Consider the following 13,293-nt stretch of genomic DNA (forward strand, 5'->3'; position numbering starts at 1 on the left):
GCCGTTGTGTGAAGCAGTCCTTTACCACACTTAATTTTCTTTTCTTTTTCTTTTAACACCAACGATTACTCCTTGGGAGTAATTACCAACATTTCTGTCAGTGACAGTGCTAGAAGACCACAGCCAGTACTTAGGGTGACCAGATGTCCCGATTTTATAGGGACAGTCCTGATTTTTGGGTCTTTTTCTTATATAGGCTCTTATTACCTTCCACCCCCTGTCCTGATTTTTCACAGTTGCTGTCTGGTCACCCTACCAGTACTTCTGGCTCCTCTGGCTCTTTTCTATCTTGAAACAAGGCAAACTAATTCGAATGCTTCTAAGTCAAAGATCCGGGTTTGAAGGCTAACTTGATATACAATGCCTCTCTTGCCAATTAGAGCCCTGCTTATACAGAGGCCTCACACGCAGCCCAGGGAATTGAAATTACAGGGGCAGTTTGAATTTGGGGAATGGGGGAGAGTTGGAAAATGACTAAATTGGCAACACTGCAACTGTTGACTGATGGGGGAGTTCGGGTGTTTGTGTGTGTGTAGGGAAATCCCTGGCCCAGGCAACAGTTGTAGCACCATAAACCTAGTTGTACATGGGGCTTCATGTGTTACTTCATGTAGGACTCTATAAGACCTAGAACTAAATCCTTAATTAACAGCGTACTAGTGAGCTCCCATGTAATAAAAATGTGGGCTGAATTCTGCCCATGAAGTCAAGGGGACAGATCCCTGGCCTACCCTAAGTTCTCCTTTACGCTGCTCCAGCACAAGCCCAGAGACAAGCTGCGCCAATAGGCAGTTAGGGGTTCCCTTGATGTAGGAGAATCCCTCTGCATTATGAAGCTGGTTTAGCAGTCATTACACCACCTGTTCCCCTACTGTAGAATGGGAGTGTTCAGGTTTGGGCTGGTGATGAGAAGGGACTGTGACAGGGACTGGCGGGTGTGGGGCCAGGACATACAAGGCCAAAGGAACTGTCATTCCAGCTACTGCTATAACTTGTGCCAGGTGATGATTTACCTCCCAGCTGACACAAAAGACTAGGGGTGGCAGAAATGTGCCTCAAACTACCTTTTTCTCCTCCCCTCATCTGCCTTTAGTGTGAACCCAGTGAGACTGAGGCAGAAGTTGGTCTATTGACTGCATATAAGTTGGGTCTTGTAAGGTACAGTATGAACCAAATAGTTCCTGCAAAAATTAGTGCGCTGTGCAGGCTACATCTAACAAATAGGTTTAATATTAGAGATGAGCAAGACATTTCAGATAAAATAAGGCTCCACCCGAACCTCCACCTGTTTCTCAAACTAAACTCAATCTGTTCCTTTTCTATCCATTTTCTGGATGAAGAAAGCAATGTAGTGGTGTTGCACCATAATGAATCCAGCTTCAAAACTGAAAAGTGCAATGGGCGTGTGCTCAATACAGTGAAAAATAAACAAATACCAGTAAATGGAAAGTGAGTGGCCCATATTTTACACTGAATGTTAATGGATGTGCATGTGCATGGAAGACTACTGTGGTCAGAGACTGCTGGAATAAAACTGAAATAAGTCCTCGGATAAAATAAAATGTTCTCAGTGACAATCTTAGGGGAACATGCTCCTACCTAAAAATAACACTGGAATTACACACAGAAACCCTCCCTGGGATCTGGCAAGCACTTCTTAGTGGGTTGTGCAGTCTGCTCAGTTCTTACAGTAACTGTGCATGTTAAGTAAACACACAGCAGTCACAGAATGTCAGCACAAACAATGGACTAATTAACAGCATAAAATTATGTGGAATAATTTAAACTTTATATATTCCACTTTATATAGATTAACGGGCTTCTCCTCTGCCACAGGCTGAGTTGTACATGGGCACGGTTTGAAAGACAGGCTGGGAGAATGAGAATTGAAACACAGGGCTACCTGTGACTAGCTCCCTCCAGGATGCTGGTATTGCTGTGTGATAGCTATAGATGCATTAACATTTGTTGTGTTTTCTGACAATGTGATGTCACCTCATTCAACGAGTGTTGGCAAGGGCCAGAACCTTGGCTGGTGTAAATTGATGTAGCTCCAATGGAGCTGTGTTTGTTTGTGCCAGTTAAGGATCTGGTCCTGCTTTTGCTTCTTTTACTCTGTCAGAACACTGCACTGCAATTGGTGGAATAAGAACGGCAGGATTGGGCCATGAATGAGTGGCTGAGTTAGAAAGCAAATGAATTCCTGCCAAAAAGTTCAGCAATGTTTCAGAAGTATGTAAAGTGTCTGCTTTGAAAAGTGTCAAGTCGCATTTGTGACCAATTATCCAAGATGAAGAGGGGAAGAATTATGTTTACACATACTAATCTGCAGACAAAGTTTGAAAATTACAATGCATGAACTTGTATCATTTTTTCCCCCCAGTCCTGGCACTTATGCATGTGCATGTTTCCTTATGATTAACAGGAAAACATTGTTACAAACGTGCACACACGCATGCACATGCAGAGAAAAGAAGAGTAAAGGAGACTGCCATGTAGCAGCAAAATAATTAAATATTCCATGATACCAAAAAGATCATGGATCATTGTATGAGTAAAATAGCTTTATCAACTGGGCTGAAAAATTATGCCTCATGTGTCTGGATTTGTTATTTTTTCCCCAGCTGTGAAGCCCTGGGAAATAATCCACACAAAAGAATTTCGGAAATGAAAGCTGTCTCTGCCATCTTTTGTTTAATTAACACAGGTATACCAATTTAACCCCATTTATCATGATATTACAGATGTAACAGTAACTAACAGATGAGAATGTTACCATTAGGGCTGCAAAGCATGGTTCGAAACTAATCATGGTGACTATTGCATTGTGGGCAAGATCAGGCTTGTTGACTTTTTGGCCATTCACAGGTTTGAATGAGTTTGTGATTCAGATTTAGGTCTGGATTATTTTTTCAATCGATAAAGGTTTATTGGGCCTTATCCCACCCCTCCAAACTTAACCCTAAGAATGGCAACAGCTTTAAAAACTATCCATCTTTCTTTCTAACAGGTTCCTGATGTTAAGGGCCTGACCTTAAAAAGAGTGGTGCACAGGTCAGGCTACAAGGGAGGATATGGGAGTAAGCTACCCCTGACCTGCAACCCTACCAAAAGCAGCTATTTTAATAGCCCGTGCAGTGTTTTCCTGATCAGCACCTGAAGAGATGCCTTTCAGCTAATTCCCAACATGTTAACTCTATGGGCGCTGAATGATATACTGTATCAGTACGTATATTTAATTTCCAGCATGGCTGGAAATACTTGATACCGTAAGAGCTAAAGTTGCCTTTTAAAGCACCCAAATAAAAGTTCACAGACGCTGCATCTCTTCAGCTCCCACTGACTTCACTGACATTTATGGGTGCTCTGCACATATGAAAACCAAGCCATTTACATCTAGGTGTCTAAATATAGATTTAGGAGCCTAATATCAGCCAGCCAGGTTGGAAAACTTCTGATTTTAAATTCCCTATTAAGGAAAAAGGAGCAGCATGGTTTGCAGGTGTGCAAGATTCTTTGTCCATGTGCCTCAAATCTTGACCTAATGAGACTCATCACTGTGGATGTCTTCATGGCTCACCCATGTCCTTAACCTCTCTCCTAAGAAAGTCAAAAATGGGTGATCATTAGTACCAACTGTGTACTTTTTATGGTGAAGTTGGCACTTGTCTATCAGTAAACAGACAGAGATGGCCTAACTCATTTCACACTGGTCACCAAACAGCCTCTGGATAGTAATGGCTTTTGGACCCTTACCAGCTGTGCTGGATTTGAACTCCTGAGCTAGAGATGAAACAGCAATATATTGTGTTACAAAGCCCTTGGCCATCCAGTCCCCTGAACAGACACTTCATTAAGATAAATAAACAAACACTTCCAGCCAGTGGTACGCAAGGAGTTAAAAAAAAGAGGAAACATCTGCAATTGTGAATGCTTATTTGTAGCAGCTGCCTTAAAGCAACACTGAAGCTGGCTGCAGCAATGTTGCAGTGGCTGCTTTAGAATGCTTAAAAGCCAGCATGATTTTCCGAGAATTAAAAAACACCAGCAACATCCATTACATTACCTTTGGCGTTCCTTTCTCGGCACCATTCTGTTCTCGCACATCTCCTCGAGGAGGCATATCTGTAAAGCATGCAAACGTTAAGAGTGCAGCTAGCTAGTGAATTATAAGTATCTAGGTGTTCTAACAGCGTCAAAGGGACCTTGCACTGTGTGCCATCCCCATTTTCCAGGATGAGATGAGCAATGTGCTGTTGCATTACAACACACGGCCTCATGCCTGAAAAATAATTGCAAACAGTGCTCCAGTTCCCAAACAAGCTCAACATTTTATAGGGAGGAGAGGCAAGACTATGTAAGATGGTCTCAAAATTTTATCTATTATTCTTCTGCTTATGTCTGATGAAGCTGTGCTTGGGGCATAATTTGAGTGATGGGTGCAAGGAGAAGATGGATCTAAGTCATTTTTACCTTCGCTCAGAGCATCTCAAGGTCAGTTTAGACTGTGCAGTAATGTAGAGCAGCCTCAGAGATACTCTAAAACAGTGTTTCCCAAACTTGGGACTCCGCTTGTGTAGGGAAAGCCCCTGTCGGGTCGGGCCAGTTTGTTTACCTGCCGCGTCTGCAGGTTTGGACAATCGCGGCTCCCACTGGCCGCGGTTCACTGCTCCAGGACAATAGGAACTGCTGGAAGCAGTGTGGGCCAAGGGACGTACTGGCCACCGCTTTCCGCAGCTCCCATTGGCCTGGAGTGGCAAACCGCGGCCAGTGGGAGCCACGATCAGCCAGGCCTGTGGACCCAGCAGGTAAAGAAACCGGCCCAGCCTGCCAGGGGCTTTCCCTACACAAGTGGCGTCCCAAGTTTTGGAAACACTGCTCTAAAGTACACCAGAAACAACATCTTTCTAGGGCAGGGGACTGGACTCAATGACCTCTCGAGGTCCATTCCAGTCCTAGAATCTGTGAATCTGTGAATAGGGGTCACTGTGCTGGGCAGGATTACTGAAGCAGAATGAGCTCTGGATATGCTCCCTCAGTCCCTACCATGTACATGACACCAACATACATGGCACCTGTAGGACAAGGAGTAATTGGCTTCATCTGCAGCATGGGAGATTTAGGTTAGATATTAGGAAAAATGTTTATAAAGATAGTTGAGTACTGGAAAGGGTTAGCAAGGGAGATTATGTAATACCCATCATTGGAGGTATTTAAGAACAGGCTAGACAAACACCTGTCACGGATGATCTAGGTATACTTGGTCCTGCTGCAGCAAGAAGGGATAACCTCTCCAGGTCACTTCCAGCCCTATATTTCGATGATTCTATGACATACATTGTGAACACAGGGCTCTGCCAGCTATATGATGCTCAAGGATTCCCCCTGTGCAAAGAGAATCCCCAGCTGTCCATTCCCTGAGCAGCACAAGGCACTTTTGGGGGATGAGGGAGACTGACAATTTCTTTAAGACACTGTTTTGTTCTTGTTGCTGAACCTTTAGGAAAAGAAAAACACCACAAATTGCTAGTGTGCAGTTCTCTTATTTGTATGTTATGTGTTTAATGCAATACAGTCTGGAAATTACCAGCTGTTGGGGAGGAGGAGCAATCTTGCATCCTACCTTCCATTGAAAGGGAGAAAAGTAGAGATACAATGGAAATGTGTACGTTTTTGATGTGTGCGTCCATGTTGTATACACCCATGCCTATGCCTGAGTCACTTAACAACAAAAGACTTGCAGTCAAAAATACACCTTGAAATGCTGATATCAGCCTTGTCTAGATGTTCACAATCAGGCATTGTCACAAGGGCTCAAGGGATAACACAACAAAAATCCAGATAAGATATCCCTACAAACGGAAGATGCTGGGTTGACAATAAACGGCATTCAAAGTTCCTTTACTTCACTGAGGAAGAAGGTGGGGGATAAGACAACAGCAACATAAATGCTTTGTGATATATCAGAGAGGCAATGAGAAACCCAGGCAAGGTTTGTATTGTTATATTGAAGAGAATCCACCTCTGTTGCTTGAATGTACTGAGAACTGGAAAAGGATGGGCCTAACCAGGAGACAGCCGATAATTTTCCTACAGTCTCACAAGCCAGCACCGATCCAAATGAATTGGAATTGGTCTGGCTTGACCAAACCTATATTCTCAGACTCAGTCAGAAAGACTCCCCATCACTTTTTCTCTTTGCTGTTTCTGACTGAGAGACATGAGACTCTCTTTGACGTTTGCATTTGGTCTTTGCATGATACTTTTATAACGCTGTGATAGAAACAGCTTTTGAATCACAAATACTCTTGCTTTCCATTTGCAGGCACTAAGGTGCAAGTTCTTGTTGCCCAACCCCCACCTTCAGCCAAGGGACAGGTATGAGTAATCCATTGAAAGGAGAAAATTAAAGACTAGAAGGTAAGCAAGGACTGAAGTAAAACAGGCATATTCACGTGGCAGGAATTGATTCATTTTTATACCAAAAGAAGATTTCAGATGCGAGTTCTCACTGGCTTGGAATTATCGCAATGGCTGAGGCTTGATTCACTGCAAAGACAAGTACATAATTTATTCACCATTTAGTATTATTATTATTTCACTCTGGGATCAAAAAAAAAGTTGGGTTCTCAAGGAGAAAGTCCCAAATTTAGACACAATTAGAGCAAGGGTAAAATTTCAGGGCAAGTGGATTCATGTTCCAGTTGGATTTTCCCCAGTGCAAAAGTTTATCTTTAATCCCCAACCCAGCCACAAAGCTTTACTTGACCATTTCTTGTTCTATTCAGTAAAACATATAGTGTTACCATAGCAACAGCTGCATCATTTATACATCAAATTATTTTATCAGTTCAGCCCCTTGAGATTTAGCATTTCACTTGTAAGGGATCCTATAATAGACATTAGTTATGCTACCTCTACCTTCTGATGGGTTGAGTAATTTTTTTTATGCTATTCGTATTTTACAGTGCATTGAAACATTTCCTTGCATTTTATTTGACTATCTTAGGATGTTGCAAGGCAATAATACAAAGATGCAAAAATAGCTCTTGGCATGTAATATGGACATGACTTACATGCATTACAGTCTTTTCTTTGGCAGCTGTCATTCCAGTCTAGATTGTGAGACCCTCACTCACATCAGTCTCAGACCTTTGCTGGCCCATCAAAATCAAGAAGCAAGAAATGGCATAACTAATGTGTACTATAGAAATCAATGGAACTGCTTGGGAGCACAGTTCTACTCAATGTGAGTTAAGATTGCACAATTTAGGCCTCTAGTAAGTGTTACTACTATTGCTACTTTGAACAAACTTTATTAAGTAGTTTTGACTTATTTAAATGCATTCTTTGAAATGGCAATACTACTACTAATATAATTCATTCTTTCTTTGACTATATGATTTGTCCTATCCTCGGTATCATGAAGGGTTACTCTTGCCCTAGCTAGCATTCATTCAGATACTCAGCTAAATCTTCCAATGGAGATCCTCAGATTTCACTTTATGTGTCTGCAGGTAATACACGAGGGCTTCCCAGATAATGACAAGGTTGTATGTACGTAGAGATAGCAACAAAACTAGATTTATGCATCAAGACTCAAAGCCTTTCTAACTTCTGGATGGTTTGATGCATTCACTGAAGTCTGGCCAACATGACCTGAGGGTATTTGCATTGTTGAGAAGCTTCCAAACATTCTGCTTCCCTTTCTTCCTCTCTATTCTCAACAAGTCCTGGAACTATCTCTGAAGACATTTAAGGTAAGAAAGGGAGCATTAATTTTTGTTGTGGGCAAGAAGTTAATTTATTTAGTTATATCTAGGACCTAGGATCTAGTAGCACTGGAGCACAAAACACAGTAATTTTGCAAAGAGATTTCTATAGGAACTCTGCCTCTTCCTTAGGAAGCTTTGCCTCTGTCTCTTTCTCTTTTTCTTTCATTTTTGCTGTTCTCATTCCTTGTCTTTGGTTATTGCTAAAAAGCTTTTGTAAAACCTGAGTATGGAGAATGGTTTGTTTGGATTCAGTCCTATCCCTTCCAGTACTTTTGTTCCACAGTTGATGACACAGAAACCAAAAACGCCTTAGCTCTGGCTCCTGTGAGTTTTGTCTAACCGCCTGCAGGTGCATCATCCCAGAGAAACACAGCTGTTGCTAGAGGACACTCTCTGCTGTAGCTGGACCTCAGCCCATTTATGTCATATGATATTGTTTCTTTGTCTTTTCCTGCTCAGAAGGAAAGCTGCTGCATTTTGCAGAAGTGAATTTAGTAACTTCCATCTTCAACTCTGGATACTGAGAGCTGCTAAGGCCCAGCCTAGAAATGATGGACACACAGATCATTGTGGCCAGATCCTCATCTAAGAGTAAGTAGCATAGTTTCCTGTCAAACTATCGGAGAAGGAAATAATTTCTTGCCACTGTTGCTGCCTTGATATCCAGGATCAGTGGTGAGTCCAACAAGACCCCAAGGCTTTGTGACTGATGTTCAAGTTCAGTGAAAAACAAATGCAGGGTTTAGTTAGTAAATTCCTTCACACACTAAGGGTTTGTACTGCCTAAAACCACACGGAACTCACCTGTCTCCAGATTTCATCACAAACCCCAAACTCAGTGTAGGTTCACTGAAATATTCACTGATGTTCATAAATCTTTCAAATGAACCTAAGCCGAACCATCACCCATGGTAGATTCTTATATTTTTGACATTAAGATCAGGTAAAATACACAGCAGATTTTAGAATGAGTTAGGCTCTGAGATAGAGTCCATTCTAAATATGAAACTCGGAGTAAAATGGGGAAGAGTATGATCCTCATGCATTGAAACCAAAGATAATGTGTTTCAGAAATTTGAAGGCCAGAAGACCCCATTATGATCATAATGTCTGAACTCTTGCATATCTTGGAACACAGAAATACACCCAGTAATTTCTGCATCAAGCACATAACTTCTGGTGGAGTTGTTAGCTCATTTCTTTTAGATAGATATTTACTCTTGAGTCATAGATCCCTGTGAACATCAAGTTTCACATTTTTCCAGGTTCAAGTAAGTGTGTTTGGGGGCTAGTCTTAGAGATTTAAATGTCAATGTGAGAAATCTGTCCTTGCATATGGCAGATGTAAGTATGCAACTGAGGAGAAAGGCAACAGTAGATTGAGACAGAGAAAATCTTATGGTACCCTCAGCAAAATGTCTCTCCTTTGTGTCCGGGACTTTCATGGGGATTCTTTTTACTGTTGTCCTTTTGTGCTTTTGGAGCCACTATTTGGTTTATCTGTAGGCTCAGTTAACTGGTGCAGATTGCAGTGGGAAAGACTTTAGGGGCAGATCCTTCACTGGGGATGATTAGGCTGGTGGGCACTTGTGACTACTGAGACCACTATTGTGGCTAATCTGTGCACACACACCTGTCCCATTGAAGTGAATGTTACTTAATGCTCTTAAGTCATTCAGGTGTTTAGGGAAATTATAATCTTAGAAACCTAAATGTGGATTTAGGAGACACTAACTTTAGGCTCCTGTTTTTGACAATTTTGGGTTGCGTGTTTTCCGGGGCAGGGACTGTCTTATTTGTTGGTACAGTGCCTACGCCGGTAGGCCCTGATCCCTGATTGGGGTCCTTAGGCACTACTGCAATAGAAATAGTAAATAATAATGGAGCTAATTGGCAAAGCTTTGTTAACTTCAGATGCCAATTCACACCAGTTGAGATTCTGGCCCTGTGTTTTTATTCGTCATCTGGCATGATGGTCTCACTAAAACTTGTAGATGTGAAGTACAGGAATGAAATGTGACTTGGGAGATAGTGTTGCCTCGTGGACAGAGCACTGGAGTGGGATTCAGCAGATCTGAGGTCTGTTCCTGGCTTTGCCACTTGTACGTTGGCTGACCTTAGACCAGTCACTTTAATCTCTCTATGCCTCAGTTTCCACACCTGTAAAGTGGGGATGAATGATACTTACCTCTTTGGCAAAGGGTTTTGATATTGACTGATGAAAAGTGCTATAAAAGAGGTCGATATTATTATTGCAGTCCTTAGAGCATGAAGAAGATGGGCTTCTGACGGAGATGATGCATTTAACCAATGGAGGTATACATGCGTGTGTGTACACAGACATGGATCTCTATGCTTTTGTTTCCAGAGACTGGAGTCCAGGTTTGCTGTCGTGGAGACCAGAGAAGAAGTAACTAAAAGAAAGGAAAAGAAACACTGGAGAATAAAAGTACATTTGAAATGGAAGAAATCTACATTTCAATGAAAATACTTTTAAGCCATTTCAGATGACTGAGTGAAATAATTACAAAGTTTGGAAATAGAGAACAGTAGCTTTGATATCTTTTTCTTCTGTGAAGCAATTAAAATAAGCAATTTTTCAAATACTAAGCAGAAAATTGCTAATGGTTGAACCCAAAAGCTTTCATTTCGTTCTTGGGGTCTTTTTTTCTTCTAAAAAAAGACCAAAAAATATTAAGGTGGTTTTCTAGATAGATTAATGTATAAAGCAGTTGTTAGTTGGATGTCATAAAAACTACAGCAGCACAGAATAGCCGAGATTAAGAGCCAGTTTTAAATCATGCAACAGTCCAGTTAATATCAATGTATAATTAAGAAAAGCATAAGAAGTCTCTAATGGTGATTTGATGGAAAAAAACCTCTAATAGGGTTTCTTTTGGAATTTTCCATTTCAATCACTCTTGTAGATATTTAATGGATTTCCTACCCTGTCTTTGGCATTCGCAGGAATTATCCAAAAGTTAAAATCAAGCCCTAAAATGGAACACAGGTAGACAAATTAGCCCATCTGGAGAGTGGTCTTTATAGAATGACAATGTGAGCTCACGCTGAAAATTTAGTACAAATGTCTCAAATCTGGTGTGAAAACCCTATTTGCCATATAATCTTAAGCAATGTAATACTAACCCATTTCCTCACCTTTCTAATCCTGTTGAAATTCCTAACAATTCAGAAATACTAAACTATGGGCTATTAAACATAATTAATTAGTCTATTTAAATGGCAAGGTTTTCTCTAGTCATGTATATTAGTAGTACATTGAGGTGAGTTCTTCCATTGCTGGCAGAGAGATTTAGAGTACACGGTTCCCCATTAATGTCATGGAGTTTCATGAATCTCCCACTCTTCACAGGATAACTAGATCCCTTGAATGAAACTAAAGGTGTGGCACCTGCCATACCATAGAAATCATCAAGGAAGTTTGGCCAACTATCCCTATAGGACAGATGCTGCTTTTATGGTTGTGCCTTGAATATCCAGGGTGCACTGAAGTTGTAAAATTAAGAACAGTGTGTAGCTATCTTAGCATGTACACAATCGCCTAGCAAAGAGGAGAGAAGGACTGGCACTGGATTAAAGCACAATATATTTGTTGCCATCACTTTGTTGTTGGCCCAATGAAAGCTGAGGGAATTATCTCCAGAATCCAGGAAGACTGCAAACTGAAAATAACCTAGTATCTCAGAAGCACGCACAGCAGAGAGTGATTTTATACTTCATTAAAACATATTAGACTACAATACTCTGACCAGAGTAAAACAGGGTCCATTTTTCCATCTGTCTATATATTCCTTTCCAATACCAAATCTGTCTGGAGACCTTTCAAAATTATATTATTAAACACTGCCCCTTTCCTTAGCAAATAAAAAGCTGAAAAGAATGGAGATAAACCAGAGTAACATACAACAGTGAAAGTTCTGCAGTCTGATTCACCATTACTACTTGAGTTATCATGGTTCAAAGTCACCCATGGTGTAATCCCATTGATAAATCAGAGATGAATATGGGCCTATTATTTTAAAGTGTGGTGGAGTGGCAGTTGTGATAAGCTGAAGTTCTTTTAATTAATACCCCTCTGGAAGAAATAGGAGGGAGCTATTGGCAGGGCATCCTCAACAATGAATCACATTTCCCCCCCACTTTAGGCAACCAGTGGGCCCAAGCCATGCTGAAAATCTGATCTTTTCTCCTAAGCTGCATGTGAACAGGTAGGTGTGGTGGGTAAAGATCCTTTTAAATGGTTGCTCAAGACAGAGCATTGGTGATTCTCAGCACAGCTTTCAACGTATTTATGCAATTCTTTGAAACAAAGTCAGTTAACTGAGTCTTTTCTAGCAACTGTTCATAACAGAGGTAAATTATACTGATCAAACGTGAAAAAAGGGCTTCCAAACTTGTCCGACACACATGGCAGATGGACCCCAAATGGGTGAGGAAACTTTCTCCACTCCTACTTAAAAGCCATTCATCTTTAGAGCTCACTATAATTGTGTTCCAGCCCTCTCACATGGAACCCAAATGAGAAGATTGAAAAAAAACCAATATATCAGTTACCTAAGTCTAACATATACATAGAAAAGATAGCATTTCCTTTACTAAAGTCCATTGCAATTGAAATCGCTCGAAGATGAGTAGGTGGACCAGGGGATAGATAATGGGATACAGATCTTCTTATTTCTAGGTCTCTAATCAAGTGCAGCTAGACAGTGACGCAAAAAGTAATTATCTATCTGATGAAAGAGAGAGGTAACACTGTGGGACATATGGGTATATGCCCTTGGATGGGAAATCTGAGAGTTGAATGGAAATATCTGTCAGACCTGCAAGGCCTAGTTTGGGTATAAGAGGGAAGAAAAAACATTTTAACATTAGGTAAATTTAGTGCTATGAAAGATCCTAGGGACAATGGGAGTGAAGTCCTCTATCTTATGATAAACTATTCAGATCTGTCCTATCTGACTGCCTCCTGCTGTCATCCTCCCATTATCACTCCGCTTTGTTCCCTCCCCACCTCTTCCCTTTATCTATATTGTCCTGGCCTCTTCTACTCCCATGCCTCCAATTCCTTTTAGCATCATATACCCTTCCACACTCAAGTATATACAATATTTTTTGCAACACACATCTCCATTTCCATCTTTGTATATACATATATGCAGTAGACTGCAAAAGGCAGTGAAGAATCAGACCCAACATATATCTATGCACCTGTCTCTTGACATATATATATATATATATATATATACATATACACACACACACACACACATATATATATATATATATATATATATATATATATATATATATATATATATACACACACACATATATATATATATATTCATCTTGAAGGTTCCACTACATATGTATATATAGTGGAACCTTCAAGATGAATGTAACAACAACTAAGTATGTGTGCTCACCATATGCCCAGCTCATCATTTGTTTTTGCCTCTCATTGCACCATTTGTCTATATTTCAGACTCCTCAGGGC

The 13,293-nt window shown here is 40.7% G+C and overlaps 1 protein-coding gene and 1 long non-coding RNA gene across 14 annotated transcripts in view; one reads left to right on the forward strand and one right to left on the reverse strand.

Annotated features, from left to right (window-relative positions):
- LOC120372920 overlaps positions 1-12,995 on the forward strand; it is a 34,766-nt gene extending 21,771 nt beyond the window's left edge. For 6 of the 12 annotated variants that reach the window (XR_005585258.1, XR_005585269.1, XR_005585265.1 and 3 more), the window contains 4 exons: positions 2,625-2,707; positions 6,326-6,561; positions 7,103-8,366; positions 10,144-12,995. This is a non-coding gene — a long non-coding RNA (uncharacterized LOC120372920). The remainder of the gene's footprint in view (positions 1-2,624; positions 2,708-6,325; positions 6,562-7,102; positions 8,367-10,143) is intronic. The other 6 variants (XR_005585260.1, XR_005585261.1, XR_005585266.1 and 3 more) reach the window with 6 other exon arrangements.
- The window catches only part of NR2F2 (nuclear receptor subfamily 2 group F member 2), a 103,134-nt gene that overhangs the window by 29,808 nt on the left and 60,033 nt on the right, over positions 1-13,293 (reverse strand). For both annotated transcript variants that reach the window (XM_039490470.1, XM_039490471.1), the window contains 3 exons: positions 9,964-10,189; positions 6,483-6,549; positions 4,067-4,125 (listed from right to left, as the gene is read on the reverse strand). The gene's annotated coding sequence lies outside the window, so the exon portion shown is untranslated. The remainder of the gene's footprint in view (positions 1-4,066; positions 4,126-6,482; positions 6,550-9,963; positions 10,190-13,293) is intronic.

This window comes from Mauremys reevesii, linkage group 10 (genome assembly GCF_016161935.1).
Source record: "Mauremys reevesii isolate NIE-2019 linkage group 10, ASM1616193v1, whole genome shotgun sequence".
NCBI classification, from domain to species: domain Eukaryota; kingdom Metazoa; phylum Chordata; order Testudines; family Geoemydidae; genus Mauremys; species Mauremys reevesii.